This window comes from Poeciliopsis prolifica, unplaced genomic scaffold (assembly GCF_027474105.1).
Source record: "Poeciliopsis prolifica strain line A6 unplaced genomic scaffold, Auburn_PproV2 SCAFFOLD039, whole genome shotgun sequence".
In the NCBI taxonomy this organism is placed as follows: Eukaryota; Metazoa; Chordata; class Actinopteri; order Cyprinodontiformes; family Poeciliidae; genus Poeciliopsis; species Poeciliopsis prolifica.
In genome coordinates this window covers 1,862,797-1,879,730 of record NW_026562414.1, presented here as the reverse complement: position 1 = coordinate 1,879,730, position 16,934 = coordinate 1,862,797, and the positions used below count along the sequence as shown (strand labels likewise).

The 16,934-nt window shown below is 36.3% G+C and overlaps 1 protein-coding gene across 2 annotated transcripts in view; it reads right to left on the bottom strand.

The window, feature by feature from the left end:
- tmem121ab (transmembrane protein 121Ab) overlaps positions 1-16,934 on the bottom strand; it is a 52,443-nt gene that overhangs the window by 10,408 nt on the left and 25,101 nt on the right. The window lies entirely within an intron of this gene.

Genomic DNA, 16,934 nt, shown 5'->3' with positions numbered 1-16,934 from the left:
TACGTGGAGTTACCTGCTTCCCCCCGATGATGATGGTGGGAACAGGCACCAGCAAGGGTAAACTAGTAAGATGGAGTGATAGAGGGATGCTTGGCTGGTATAGAGATATATAGAGAAGAGTAACTATTTTCTTGTAGTTATTTGACGAGTGAAGATCAACATGGCGTGCTTTATTTCATTTTCATGTCCTCTTGTGTGCCCCATTGTGAAGAGTGGCTCAGAGAATCTGGCTTCTTTGACATGTCACATTTATGCTAAAACTGCACATAAAATTATAAATCATTAATTAAAAGTTCCCAGAAAATCTGATCAAATTGGGAAATAAAAGTAAACATTAAAACGCTTCAGTTAAATGTATGTCATAGGAATTGCTAAGGATGTCAACACAAGTTTTTAAAACAATTATTTCTTATCGGATTTGATTCTTCTTGTGATCACTCAGATTAAACATTTAATCGTTTTAAAATTTATATTCTGATGATACTGCTGCAATCACTTATAGAGTTATTTGAAGGCCTTTTATACATTTTTACAAAAGAGGCTGTTAACCTTCTCAGTGCTTATGCTGACTGCACATAGGTCTTTAGAGGACAAGTATTTGAAACTCAAAGCTAATTTCTCCTCCTATTATGGTTGTGCGTTGCAGATCCTCTCCCCACATTGTTTGTGTCTAATATGCATTTAAAGAGCAGTGTGTGTTGATCATATTCTTATAAAATCAAACAAAGTGCAGCTGACAAGGGATGGATAGAAAGCTGCAACACACTTGAATCTCTATAATAGTCATTGTACAGGATGATGCTGAAAGCAGCACAAAAGTGCTTTCCTGCAACTTGGCCACTATGAGCAGAGACAAGGGGCTTTTCAGCATGACAGACGTATCTTTTTTTCCGCCTGCCAACTCTCTAAGGGCCATAATGTGAGCTGCATCAATCAAAGTGTATTCTTTATTCACAAAGCTGGGGAGAGGATCAAAGACACCATGCCATGGCAAGTCATCATCAAAGTGAGGAGCAGCCTTATGGCATCCCACCCTGTATTTAGTTAAAAGAACAGGGAGTGAGGATGACCAGTTGACCATGTACACACTGGACCCAGGGACCTTGAGGCAATTATCACCCTCATTTAAAAGACAAAGAAAAATTTTTTGAGGAAAGAAACATCCTTATTCTTAAAATGGTGTTGGGAAATGTTGAAAAATCCGCAAATGAAAAAATAAGAATAGACTGGACAAACCGTGAGGTATCACCTATCTAACACTATTCATCCAAGTGGTCTCACATTTCATTTGCACTTTGATTACTGTGACCGTAAAGTCTCGCGTTAGCCAGGTTGACAAACAAATCATAGGAGACAACAACCAAAGATATTTACAGAATTGTGATATCCAACAGTAATAATTTATTTAAAGAAACAATTTCAAAACAATCCCTGTTTCAAAACCCCCTAATACTTAAGAGAGGAGTTCCAAATGATTTATTTAATGCACTTCAGATATTTGAGACCAGTTAACCTGATAAGCATGTTCTGGTTTTTGTGGGAGAACTAAACAACAGCGCTTACAATTGTGTCACTTTGCAGGCCCAAAATGTATTTTTGTCTTCATCAGCAGTCAATGAAAGTTTAACTGTGCATTTCTATTTGTTCTCATTCATTTGTATTTATATTTTATTGACAAAAAAAACCTTGCAAGTAAAGTATCTACATTTTAGTTACTCAAAGGACCAAATCTAACCAATGTCATGTGCTGTTGTCCCAAATCAAAAACAAAATTATCACACAAAAGATTGGTTGGTTGTGGTTGTGTGTTGTTTTTCATTTCTTGTCTATTTTTATTTTTGCCTCTGTGAGATTTATCTACCTTTTATTCTCCTAATGCAACTGTCTCGTTATTTGAGTGTGCTCCAAAATTCTGAGCAAAACCAAAATATTTTTTACTCCACAAACTAAATTACCTTCCAAAATCATTTTTACTAACACGAGGTATGTTTCTTACTGGTTCACTAGTTTAGAGTGCAGCAGCTTTTTAAAAAGCACTCTTAAAACTCTTAAATTTTCAGACTAAATTAATTTCATTTTTTAGACTGTTTTATGTACTTACATTTGAAAGTCAACTACATGAAGCCATATTATTTCTGCTCTTTTTAAGTACAACTACAAACCAATTTTATTGCACAAAGAAAAATAAATCTGTGCAAAAGTCAAAATTACAACCCACTAATAAATTCAAAATAACAAAGTTTATGTGACATAAACATTATAGAAGCTGTATCCTAAATACAGAGAGGGGATAAAAACTGAAGGACTGTTGATATGATACATCCCATAGGGAAGAAGATAATTATTACTCCTAGCAAAGTTGGGAACCAATCAATCAAAACTTCTAAAGTATGAAATCAGAAAGGGGTGAAATGACCAAAGCCCACTTCTCATTCTTCTTGGAGGTTGTGTTGTTTGGGGTTCTTGAACTTTAAAGTAGTACAGACTCTCCTCACTTCCAGTATGCAACTTAATATGGAGGACCTCTGTTTTTAGACTTCACTCTGACATGGTTCACATGCTGTCACTTCATCAAAAAGCCTCTTTTTCTTTTTGAAACAGTAATAGAAGTAGCACAGAGGAAAGTGAATAAGAGTCCTCATTGTTTATTTAAAATATTGATCACACTGGCTTTTAAGATAAAAGGTGGCACTGTTCTCACTGCTCCCTTGGGCATGAAGTAGCTGCTTTATACTTGTTCATAGGCGATGAGAACAAAACAGAATAAATCAATTGAGAGCCAATGTTATCCAGTCTGTGCAGACCTAGATTAGAAAAGGGGAAATGTGACTAAATTAAAGAATTATAGTTCACTACTTCTGCGTTCAAGGACATAACAGCTGACCTATAAAATATACGTTAATATCCAAACGTACGTTAGCATCTAATGCGCTTGTCAGTTTTAATAGTGGAAACACAACATTGCTCCCAAAGATATTACCCCTCATTTTCTTTAATGTTTCCAGAAATGGGATTCATTGAAGGTAGACCGGTTATAAATCCCAGCTGCTTTGTTCATTTTTTTAAAGACCAAAGGTCGTCAATAAATTAACGCTGTTTTCTTCTTTTTAGTTCTTTACGTTGCAGAAGCCTTCATGAACATCAATGTCTCCTCACTGTGATAATTGGGTTGTCCCTTAAGCTGATTGTTGGATGCCCCTTTAATTTTTGAAAGTGAGCACCACAGAAGAGCCTCAAGTGCTGCAGTCATTACCATTGCCCTCTCTTCTTTCGACCCACACTCACGCAGACAGTCATCTCTGGCTCTGGGGCTGTACCATGCTAACACGCTATTACACAGCCTGCAGCTTTTAATTCTCCCCATACACTGACGCAAGAGTTCAATATTGATTTGTCCATGTGATGGTGGCTCTCGTATTCATTTCTCTAATGACAATTTGGGCGTGATCACACCAGCACGACAGTTATTTTCATCCGCAGGTTTTTATAGGGAGATCCGTTTAATCTCTGTGTCAGTGACCCACCCTGTGCTTCCCCACCCCTCTTTTCTCCTCTTTCAAGCTTACTGTTTAGCCATGCTTCGAAATCCCTCCTCCTGTTTTCACTGTCACCGTTTCTAATCTGGCAACCCTAAGGGAGGTGGTATCCATACCTCATTCCAGTCATGGTTGCTTGCCTTTCTTCTTGCGCTCATCCCACTTGGGGGTAAAATGGCTTTTTGAAGACATCAAAACCTCACAGGTCCAATTCAGTATTTAGTTTTTCAATTGCCTTATTCCAACAAAACACTGAAATTTAAGAGGTAGGAATCCACCACTAAAACTATCTTTGCTTTCTAGCTCAATTAAATACCCCTTTGTCCTGCTGTTGCAGCTACTTTGCATGAAACAGATGTACACTTGCAGATAAAAGGGCAAGAAGTAGTCACCTTCGTGCAGCTTTGTCGGAAGGGGAAAAACAAGGGTGGAAGAAAATTAGTAAGGAGATGAGAAAGAGAGAGAGAGAGAGGGGGGGTGAAACAAGGCAGCAAGGGCCGCTTTTCCTCCTGACTGAATAAAACGCCAAAGAGACGTGATTCACAGAGGATTTGAAGAACTGCTAATGAGCTAGGGGTTAAATCAGATACTGTAGCTGAGGAACCTGATTTCACTATTAGCTAAGGGTTTTAGAGAAGGGTGAGTAAAAGTATGGAGGGATAAAAAGCAAAAAATGTCTCTTCCAACGAGTCGTTTGATCTTTCTTTCAGTCTTAAACTTATTTTCTGGAATGCACATTAGGGATTTCATAGATGCTGGGAGAAATGTTCCTCTTTTTAAGGAGGATGGGGTGTTTGGCAGTGGAAGAAGTTCTTTGTTGCATTCAATTCTTGTGATGCTTTTTATTTAACCAGATTGTAGAGAGTGCTTAATGAAATGTTGCCTTGAAAGTTTCTTGGGGAGTTAGGTATTTGGCCAAAGTGACACAAGCTTTGTCTAGTCATGAAAGGAGGAGAGATTTTTAATCAGGATTAAAAAACTTTTGATTGACGCATTTGAATAGAAAAAAAAAACATTTCTTTGCATCTCCCTCTCCTGAGGTGCAGTCTGAAGTTTAAATTTACTCATGCTTCTTATGATGAGGCATTTCTACAGTTTATCTCTCCACACACTGGAATATTATAAACTAAAATATTTCCACTGTTTCTCTTTTGTTTTTACTGTGGCCGCTTCTGTCAAATGGATGTTGGCTGACATTCTGTTATTTTTGGGGGCTTATTAGCAATTATGTATGGAGTCACTGGCAACAGAGTTTTGAAGCTTTTGGCAAGTTGCGATGAACGAGCTCAGCAGTGAGCAGTTTGTGTTTAGATAATGATGCTGTGCAGTTCAACTGCGAAACTCGATTTAGCTGTTACCCTCAAATATAAACCATTTAAATGTGATTTACTTTTAGTTTTTTACTCTGGCTCTCGGAATGAGTGGAAGCTTACTGAGTTGTTTAATGTTCTTGTCAAAATTTAATATTTAAGGTGACATGAATGTTAATTTGGAATATCAAGCCTAAACTCAATGGCTGTATTCAATGTACAATAACTCAGTCCAGGTTGAACTTGCCTAGAAATCACAATTTTCAGTTTTTCATACAATTACAGGTGGTCCTAAACCCAAAAGTGGCTTGAAAATGTATGTCTTTCATGTAGTTTGATGTCAATTCAACAATTTACATCCACCTGCTGTCATTTCATTTCTGTTACCATTTCATACTGTAAAGAAACCATTTAGCCCTTGTATTTACCATATCTTAATTGTGTAGTTACTATGTTGCCTGGTTTGATCTCTCTACTCTCTGTGAATAGTGGTAGTAAATGTTCATGAAAATGAAACAAAAACAATAGCTGATATGTAGCCACAAATTACTTTTCCAGTGTTGGGAAAAGTAACTGAAAAATCAAACTGCTCTTCGTTTCTGCTCTTTAAAGGAGAAGTGAAGCACATGATGTGTTGAATGCAGGTTTGAAATGTCAGCAAGTAGTACATGAAACATCCACTTATGTTTTGTAGGTGTAAGAAAGACCAAACCACGGACATGAACATATGCGATTTAATGAAATTCGCCGAAAACACTTAGAGAAAAAGGATGACGGGAAAGTGGAATGGCAGGGAGAATAGGTCATATCACGGGGAAAACCGGTAGTCAGTGGGGAACAATGCAAAACGGAGAGCCTAAACGCAGGGAGAGAAGTGGAAGTGACAAAAGAACCAGAAGAGCTAATCAGGAGGGAATAGTGCACCCCTGAGAGAGAATGCAGGCTGAAGGAAAGTGAAACGGAGAAATGTAAAAGAACTGAAACATTAAACAGAAAGGAACGCTAATCAGAAGAAAAGAGTCAAAAGCACAAATAATGAGAATTGAACTGGCACAGGAAAAAAAAACCCTAAAATGTACTATAACATGAGAAGATGTAAACAAACAAAGAAATGATAAGAACAAAAACATAAATGCAAACCAAAATTCAAACACCTTACGATCAGAACACCAATCAACTCTCTCTGTAGTGGGTATGATTTGATTTGTGGTTGGTGAAAAAATACCACCGACTGAAGCAGCTTTTATTTATTTATTTATTTTTAAACCAGCAAAGTCAGTATAAAACACTGCTGAGGAAAGGGATGAAATGGCAATGGACCAAACTTTCAAAAGTTATCTTAAAGTTGATTTAGATTGTATGTTTGGTTTATGTTTGAATAGTTTATGTAGATTAGATTTTGATTTAGAGATGATTAAATGGAAACTTAATTCCTTAAAAAACATTGAAATGGATCTTTTTTTATTTTTTAGAAAAATTGAAAGCTATCCCACAGCTGACTAGTGTTACGGTCATGTAGTTGTGTCTAACACAAAGGACTCTTACTCAACAATGACTGTAAAACCAAGCAAGCAAGAGAAAACTCATTCATTAATTCATTCTTCGTGTGCATCTGAGGCATGTGCTTGACTGCATCCCTTTTTTTCTAGTGTGGTTATTGTTTTTGTGGTACACCTGGTTCTCATATTTTCTGTCATGTCCTCTTTGCTTGCGGCATCTCATTAGTCATTTTCACTGTCAGGATGAAGTGACCGTTCACAGACCATGCCCCAAAGTGCTTGCCAAATTGTCTGTCATCACCATCCTGTCCACTACTGACAAACCCCACAACTGCATAATCCGATTATTGTTACAGATTAACAATAATCTTTTGTCTTTACAGCTGAAACTGTGAAGACAAAAGAGAAAACTGAGTCTCTAGTGGGTCGCCTGTGAATTACCAAAAATCTATTTAATATTACAAACTTATTGAGTTCTTAGAAAACAGTGAAGCACAAATCCGTATTAAGAAAAGCTTTATAAATCAAAGAAAGTTATTCATACACTACTCTCTGCTTTGTTTGTGTGATGCTAGACTTGCAAAAGAAGGCTGACAAGAAAACCACAGTGTCCTACATGTTTACCTAGAAGTGGACAGAAGAACTCTTTAAGAATATCATATCATGAGCAGGCCTGCAGTCAGAGAGGACACTTTTTTATTTTTAGGTAAAGTACAAGATGAGACCTTTTCCGCTACCCAAGACTGTTTTCTCAGACTAAGGTCAAAGGGAATCACGCACACCTAGTCCGTACTTTCTAACTTTTCTCTGCTGACCTACATCAGCCTCAACTCTGCACACTTCTCAAGATTTCTGTCTCCCTCTCTGAAGACTCTCCTGGGGCCTAACAGCTCCTTCATGGCTTGTTACTGGAAAAACACCTCACTGTCCACAGAGAAGCTGACGTTGTCCTTAACACACTTCTGGTGTAATTACTGTGTACCTCACAGACAAGGGTCCCGGTCTTTCACTTGACAATTTGTCTGTACAGCGTGAACTTCCTGTGACCACCTCCTCACATTTCACATTTTTTCAAAGGTTACAGCTGAACAATGTGTGGATAGTAGATATAAAACAAATCTAATTGGTCTGTTTTTCCAATGAGGAAAGGGCATAGGAACCACAAGAATCATTAACATTTAAACGTAATAAAGTTCAAAGACGGCTGAAGCAGTTGAAAAATTCAAAATGCAAAAGGTGAGGCAGAGAGATTTCTGAAATCCAATGCCATAAATGCATTTGTGTGGGCCTGATACTGTAACTTATCTGATGGAGACTCCTGCAGTGTCTGTAGAAACTAAAGTCTGAAACATTAGCGCTACCAAACAGTAGAGCTAACTTGCTTTTAATGTTAAAACGTGTTTTTCAGGAGGACGACACTGTTTCCCCCTGGGGTATAATGTGTCCAGGAATCTGTCTGCTATTGACAAGCTCTGCTTTTAACTTGGCACCGTGTTTTCAGTTCTCCATTTGTTCCTTTCAAATCTGTGCTCATGTCAACTGATGTTTTTAAACAGACATGCAAACATAATTTTCTATAGAAATCATATTTCTACATGGGAAAAAAAAGAATTTGGTGAAGTGGAGTATGACAAAACCAGTAGAGTGGGTCAACAGACACCCCTACATGCTGCTGATTCAGTGTAATTAAATCATTAACTAATGGGGTCATCTGTGATAAAATAGCAGTGTGAAATAAAGTCAATGAGATCATTCCTTTTGTAAAAAAGGAAAAAAAGAACAAAACAAAACTTGTGTGACAAAAAACCTGTGGCAGAAAAATAAAAGCACTTATTTAAGGTAGGAGGGAACAGATGTTAATTATGCTAAGCTCTCCTCTGTTAATCTGAGTAAAATGGGTCATTTTAGAGGTTGTTCAGAGAAACTAAATTCTGTGATTAAGTTGTTGATTAAAAAGTGGAAAATTAATAAAAATGATAGACTGATTAGCTAAACACACCCTAGTTGTCTAATAAAATAAACCAGAACCTGTAAGATTAAACTAAAAAGATGAGGAGAAAAACAGAAAACGGTCACACTGATTGGATTACAGAGTTGCCAAAAGCAAATCCTGCACTAAAGTTTCAAGAGGTCTCCAGTTTTATAATTTGAGGACACATGTAAAGCTATCAATAAAATTCAATGTAAAGTCCCATTGTTGAAAAAAAATTATATATGAAAATGTCCATTTACAAAAGATCCCGCTGACTGGCCTGAAGCAAAACAACCATCTGGTTTTATGGGCAGACATTTAAAGACTGAATTTAAGTCAAAGAAGAATTTGAAAGCTCTGAAATGTAATGATTCATTCACGATGGACTGGACCACTTCTTCACAGGTCCCAAAAGTTGGTCCATGCAACACAAGTATGAAACAGTTCTTAAAACAGTGGTAGGAGAAATACATATTGGCTTGGATTTTCACTGAAAGTTGCATTGTCTAGTTCAGACAGTGAATGTTTGTAAAGAATAATGTAAAAACTGCTATTTTTAACAGACTGGTATTTCCTCTCTTCCCATAGGCTGATAACACATTTCAAATTGTTTTTTTCTTTTATTGGTTTTCAATAAAGTCTCCATTTGGATGTATGCAAATAACATATTTGAGGACTTGGAGCTTTATTTGCTTTCTTTAAACATTATTTTATAGAATATGGCAGCAGTTAATGAAATGAGCATTCATGAACCGTGAACCCTAATGATTTATTTTTTTTAAGGCATTTAAAATCTAATTTGTTACTGACCACCAAAGAGACATCAAAGCAGAAATAAATGTGAACCTGACATTCAGTCTGACTCTTCAGAGAAACTGAAAAGATCACCTGTATGAAAACGTGAGCATTCAGATTTAGTGCATTATACTGTGAATGAGGACAGAGTGTTCCTCTGTTTCTTTCAATCACTGTCACAATACTCTAATCTAATGTGTAGACTTTTTTCACCACAGCCCTTTCTGCTTCCCAGCCATGGTGCATTTTCAATAGTGAGCAGTTATTCCTTGCATCTGGATACTGAGGGTTTCATGATGTGAAATGTGGTATGATTGGTATCACTTTTTATCTTACCAACTATTTTTTTGGCATATATAGTTTTATCCAAACATTTTTTTAAATTAAATACATTGGCATTGATGTCGTAGTCTTGTTTTGATTTTTTTTTTCTGTATTTATTGATTGCTGACTATTTTGGAGCGAATGCTAAGTGATTCCAAAAGATCAATTTGGTTTAATTTTTATTATTGAGGAAGGGTCAGACTGCCCTGCTGTAGGAACCACTGTGAGCTATTGGCATGCTGAGGTAACTGAATGGACTATAGAGTTAGAAAATTAGGTTTCAGGACCTTCTGTACTTCATTAAAAATATTAATTATTCACCAAATAGTGAAAAACTGCAAAAATAATAGTGAAACCGTAGATTTCCTCCACAAAGATCAGCAATATATTAGATAGCTATGGGAACAACCACACAGCAAACATCTAACTTTTACATTATAGATAGTGCTGATGCTCAATAACAACCAAAGAAGCTCATTCATGGTAGTGTTCCTATCATTAATAAAATATTCATAGATTTGAATATATTATTTTCAGTATCTCTATAGAATAATTAAAATTGATTATTTTTATCAATATGTGACATCTAATAATAAAATCTATCTAATAATTTGCAATGTTGTGTCAATGATTGCCACTTAAATCTAGATGAGAATTGGTAAGCAGCACTGTAAGCATCAATAACATGTACTTAAACATAATAGCACTTTCAGATGTACTTAATGCCAGCATCAATTAATGAGATCTAAAGATGGGCTTCAAAGAGTGACAAGAACATGAGGTTGCATGATGTAAACAGCTCTATTGAGCCACCCAAACAGATGGGGAACGCTAATAAACTTCTGGTATGTCATGCTTTCCGAACAGTGCTTTACAGTCATTTATACATAATAAACATGCTGACAAATCATCGGGACAAGTAATTAAAACATGACATATTAATCATCTGACAGCAGACAATTAAAATGTGGATCGCAGTAGACGCAGAGTAAAATAATGTTAGGAGAAGCATTAAAACTGAAGTTGTGCTAATCTAAATTTTTTTTAGCTGTTATTTTTCTCAGCATTAGTATATTAGATAATGTATAACATATCTTTGCTGAAAGTGAATTCTGAGGCTATGGTTCTCAACTGGGAAAAGATGGACTGGCCCCTCTGGTTGGGCATCAGTGTCTGCGCTCCAATTATGACAAAATACATCATTTGTGTCTTTTGTCAGAAGTGATGATAGGACGGAACAGGAGATGGACTGATGGATGGGTCTTTGTCTGCAGTAATATGGGCACTGCTCCCATATATTGTGAAAAAAAGAGCTGAGCTTGGAGAGCTCTTGAATTATTAGACTCTCTATGTTGTAACCCTCACCTACGGTCATCGGTCATGAGATATGTACTGAAAGAACAATGTCCTGGACACTGGAGGCCAAATTGAGCTGGGTGTCTCTCCCCTGTTATACAGGGGGAGAGCTCAACCTAGAGTCGCTGCCTCTTTGGATCCAAAAGAAAGTCGATTGAAGTAGTTTCGGCATCTGATCAAAATGCCTCCAGGGCACCTCGTTCGGGAGGTCTTCTGGGCATGTCCCACTGGGAGGAGACTCCGAGGAAGACCCAGAACTCGCTGGAGGCACCACACATCATGTCTGACCTGAAACACTTCTCAATCCCAGAGAATGAGCCAGGGGTTGTTGCCATGGGTTTCCCTCCTGGACCATTTCTCCCACTACCTGATCTTAGATGGAAGAGGACACATGGAGGAAAAAGGCTGCATAAACTACAACATTCATACTACATTCAGATTTTTTGTTCTCCTTTCTGTTAGTATCAAAAATATAAATTTACTTCTAAAAATGATTCACGACACTTTGTGTAAGTGCAGTGAGAGGACTTCGTCAATGTCTCTGCTGTAGCCTCACTTTATACATGGTGGCTTCTTATCACCCAGAATCATATAGAGCTGCAGAAACCTCCCCTTTTTTTCAAAGTCAGAGGGCTAATCTGCTGAATGCTCATGCTTCTTAGACCGTGGTAAACTCAAAAGGACAAAAAAAAAAAAAAAAGCTCATACTTTCAGCAGCAATTTACTACAGATTTTTGTCTATGTGCACTGCATGGTGTATGCAGCCTCTGATAGAGAAAGGTCAGGGTAAAATATTTTGAAAGAGCAATGCCACTCAACCATAGCTCTGCATGTCAGACATTCAGCGACATTTTAGATACTGGAAAAGTAAGCCAAAACTTAAAATACTTAAAAAAAAGCAATCTGTTTTAAAAGCCTATTTTTTGATTAATGTAGTTAAACAAATCTTTAACAAACACAAACCAACACACCCATCAATCTCAAAATCAATTTTAATTGTAGTTCTGGCAGAATTTTTAGAGTCATCATTCTACTAAAAGGTAAATCTTACAAAAAATGTTCCAAACTTTCAACATATTTTCTTCTATTACACTTCCATAAAGATAATTTCCAGAGTCCATGATTAATACCACTTGAAAATCAGCCAAGAGGACCGTGGTAATTCCTCCAAAGTCCTGTCAGTTTAGGAGGACAGTCATGTTCTAGTAGGTTTGCAGAAATTATAGGGGGGTTTTGTACAAATATTATCAAAATTTGTGAAACTATTTTATATCCACACCATAATTCCAGATTTATGTGATGAGCTTTTCTAAAATAAAAGACTTTCTCATGACTTGTACTGAATTTTATTTGAGTGTCACATTAAAACAAGCTTAATAATAATAATAAACTTTCAGATGTATATTTGATGTATTCTTTTCCTTTATTTTCACAGTTATGCACCACTTTGTGTCGCAGTACATAAAAGTTCAAACAAATACATTTGTGCGGGATGTGAATACTTTCTCAAAGTCATTGTGATCGGCCTATCATGACACACATAAATTTTGTCTTAAAACCAATGCTTTCATAAATCCTGCCTTAATATTTGAGTGATTTGTTTCCTACTTTAACTTACAATGTAAATACTATTCATGAATTAAAAAAAACAAAACAGATAAACCCAAATTGTTTCTTGCAAACTCAAGGTCTCACAAAGCTTGAGGGTTGTTTTGAGCAGAAAAGTTAGTTTCATCAATCAGCCAACTGCTGGCAGCCTTTTCAAATGAAAGCAGCCTCCATCTGTTGTAGAACTATGCTGATGTATTCAGCACACATGCTCACACACTCCAGGCTAGCCTGCACCTTCACAGGCAACGAAGTGTGTGAAGAAAGAATGTTTTTTAAAAAAAAAAACACAAAAGTTTGCTGTCGTTTGTTCAAAATGTGGTCCATGTTTCTGAATTGATTTGGCTTTGGGATTTGCTTTAATAGAATAAAATAAAAAAACATAAAGGAAATAGATACAGCAATTCATCAAAAAGTTAGTTTTGCCAAAGTAGCTCCCAAAATATTCAGACCAAGAGGTTCTTATTTAGCTTTTTCTGTGTCGCTATTGACTGTAGTTCTTTCTTAGGTTTCTTATGTCTTCTCAGAGAAGCTGAGCCTTATTTAACTGCCTTCCACATTGACATGCAATTTAGTTTTGGCTAATTATAGGGTGCAGCAGTCATAATTTTTTTTTCTGCGACTCCCAGCTCTCTCTCTTTGACCCACACGCCTTCTTCTCACACAGGCAGAAACACACACATCCACCCTAACCATACAAACAAAATTACCCATCTGCTGATTTTCACACTGAGGCTGAATGTCACGTAGGATTGGGAAGCAGCACACTGACTTTGGATGGAGGAAAAGAAGAGGGAGAGCGAGCAGATGAAGAAACAAGAGGCGATGAAAATCTAGGAGTTCATCTCTTCCCTGCTGTTAAAGGCCATTCATAAATACTCAGCCTATCTGCCACAATGTAACAGATTGTATGGAACTGTAGTTCTTTGGTGTTTCAGAAACAAAGCTTTAAATCATCTCAACACCAAAAAGAGGGAGGGAATAAAATGCATTTTGACAAGAGAGGAAGAGTGAAATCCGAAGGAAAGTAACACTGGAGTAGCCCACTAGCTGCAGAACATTCAGGAGCTCCGTGGCTGTAATAATGAGCCATTCACAGAACCACTATGCTCAGTTTGAATGCAACAGGAAGACATTTTCAGACTCTAAAACTGCCAGTGCTGAGGCCTCAACTTTAAGGCAATTTTTACAGCATCAATGTCATATACTCTGTTTTTCTACACCATGCATTGAAATACATTCACACAGAGAATATTTCTAAAATCTTTAAACCTCTTAAAATAAGAACAATACATTTATATAGCTTACATATCAGAATATGGAAATAATGCAAACCATGCCTATAGGTGAGTCATTAAGGATAAATTAAAACTGAAATTATTTCTTCAAGATAATCTAAAACTTACTAAAATAATTTTTCAAAATGAGCATCTCTGTAGCATTAAATTGAAGCATAATTTTTTTATATATATATATATAAAGACTCAATTTATCTGTGACTGTCCATGTTAATAAATGATTTGAGAAAAAGAAAATATATCAAATTGTATGACTTCACTGGCCTCATGTTTAAGTACATTCAACAACCATGATATTAGGCACATGTTACACTTGACAATTTTTTTTACATTTAGTTGCCAGTTTTGGTGAGCTTGTACACATGCCTTGGTTTCCATTTCTTATAATACACAAGTGGCACCAGCTGTGGTCTCTTGCTCTAACGTTCGCAATGTTGTGCTTTCAAACGTGAATTAAACCAGTCTGCAGATTCCCCTCTGACTTTTGACATTAACAAGACAATTTTGTCCACAGAACCACTGCTCACCAGAAATGTTCTTTTTCACACAATTCTCCGTAGAACCAAGAGATGGATGTGTAAAAATACCCAAAGACCAGATCCTAATGCTCAGTTATCAAGTAATCTTGATACATATTTTTTTCATAATTTTCCCTTCTGCAGGATTTTTTCCCTGGTGTGGAAAAAGAACACAGAACTGGAAAATGTTACGCTCAGAACTATAAAATAAAACTGAACGTTGACATTTTATGCATAAATTGTTATTGCATCCCTCTAATCTTACATTTGTGTAAACTTTAGAGAGAAGAGTCTATATATTCCTCATATACTGCTAAGAATATGTTTTAAAAGGTCACAGTGATTCCAGACTTTGATGGAGAACCTGTAAACATACTTGATTACAACTGAACATTTGTAATAAATTGGAAAATATTCCCATCAAGATTTACAAGGCATATTGCACTCAGTAAAGGTCACATACACATATGCTGCGAAACCTCATGCTATTGCTGTCGCCAGTACATTGTCACATCTTTAAAATTCAGCAAATATAATTCGTTAGTACCTGAAACACAACTACCTAAAACTTAACTACACTATAGGTGTGACACCTGTCCCTACTGTCACACATATTCAGGAATAGGTCTACTCTTCACCTCATGTTTGGCTTTCTACAGAACACGAGTTAGAAATAAGAGACAGAAAATTATTATATTTATATTATATTCCATGTATCGTGTAAAAATTGGGTTCTTAAAAGCCATTTTCACACTTCATTTGCAGCTAATCTCATTACATGCTGTAACTATATACAGTCACTTGAAACAATTAGGGCTCCTAATTTAATGTATTTTTCTTTTTTGTTTTTTTTTACGAAGAAATTCACATGTCAATGTTTAGCTTTTTTATGTCTGGACTGGAAAGTTATTTAATAACAGGTTAACAGACTTCAGTTTTTAGTTTAATCAAAAATTATAAAAAAAATAGTTTTCTAACTGAAGAAAAAGTTATTACACCCTCCTCTCTATAATGTAGTGAACTGAGTATTTTATGTGTTTTATGTGATTTTCATCCTCCAGGGTCCAGGTGAGCTTCTGATTAGCTTGTTTTGGGGGGTTTTTGACATTGTTTCTCAAGCATTCTCTGAAACATGATCAGAGTGATGGTGGGTTCACTAATGGTGAGATACCAGGTCCTGCTACAGCAAAGCATCTCCAAACCATGACACAGCCAATCTGCTTCCAGGGTGAACTTGCTTGGATGGCCAGACCCTGTCATGTTGACGTTCATTTTGAATGTATAAGACCTCTGATTGACATTTTATCACTCGTATACTTTTTTTTTGTCAATTTTGTGGTTCAGTTCACTAAAGGTGTTTTGTTCTTTCAACTAATCCAACATTGTTAGTGTCACATTTAAACACAACATTGTGCTGTAGTAGCCGAAGCTATTGGCCTATTGGTTTATTTTTTTGAATAATCTTCCCCACAAGGGTGCAATGTCATGTGAAATATCAACAAATCTGAACTCTAAAGACAAAATTAAGATCTGATGAGAAAATATGTAAGTTATTCACTTTATTTGAAAAAAAAAGTACTTTCAAAACCTTAATAATATCACAAACATTATTAGAGTTCTGTGTTACAGTTTGCATTAATACCTGTTATCTCCATAATTTCTGTCTAATTAGGCCTAAAGTAATTTGACCTTGATTATAAGGCGATTTTGACTTCATCATTTTGTCGTGTAAAATGAAAGGCCTAAATGCAACCAAGTCTCCTGACACAAAATGAGAAAGAATAAATAATTGCAACAATATTGCATTTCAAAACAAAACTAGAGGTTATGCAACTGTAGAAAATTCATGCAACAAAATTGAAATCAATCAGAAGTTTTCACCTCCACACATGTAATATAAAACTAAGAAAAACAATTCAGCACAGTGAGTTAATGATTAGATAGAAATAGGTGTCTTGACACACAAATTAGGATCAGGTGGGAAGAAAAAAATAACAAGGATGGAAAACATGGATTCAAAGCAGCCAACAAGACCAAAATATGAAATCAGAAATTGATACACATGAAAGAAGAGCAAGTCAAAGCAAAACCCCACAAAATCTCCAAACCATGACAAACGGCTAAAAAAAAATCAATGTTAGTACCAGTTGTCACATTAAGAATACAGTGAGAATTTGTCTGTTTTCTGTTTCTTAGCCTGGTTGTAAATGTTAGGTGTCCACCAGAGGGAAATGCTCCAGTTCTCTCATTTCTCTCCTTGAGTGAACCGAGATTCTGCTTCTTTTTTTTCCACTCTGCGGTCTCTGATTCCACGCCAGTGTTTGCCCTGATTTCTGTCTTATTTCACAGAGCTTGTTCTACCTATGCTCGGGGGCTTTGACCGCCCCCCTCCATCGTCAAAAGATGTACAGTAAAACCTTATCATTCTCCAGGAGCACCAGTTGCAGAATTGTCTCAAGGTCATTTGAGAAAATTGACCTAATTAAGTAATCAAGTATACAAATATAATTTTGATAATCAAGTCTTTTATTGGATAATCTCTCAGCTAATTAAGAAAGTGGTTAGCTACACATAGGATGTGTTACAGTTCCTTACCTTCATTTTAACGTTGATGATTTAAAATATGCTGTTTCAAGAATCTGTAGTGCATTAGTATGTAAAGTTATTGTTTACATTATGCAATCAATCATTTAATCGATTTGTTGTACAGTATACTTC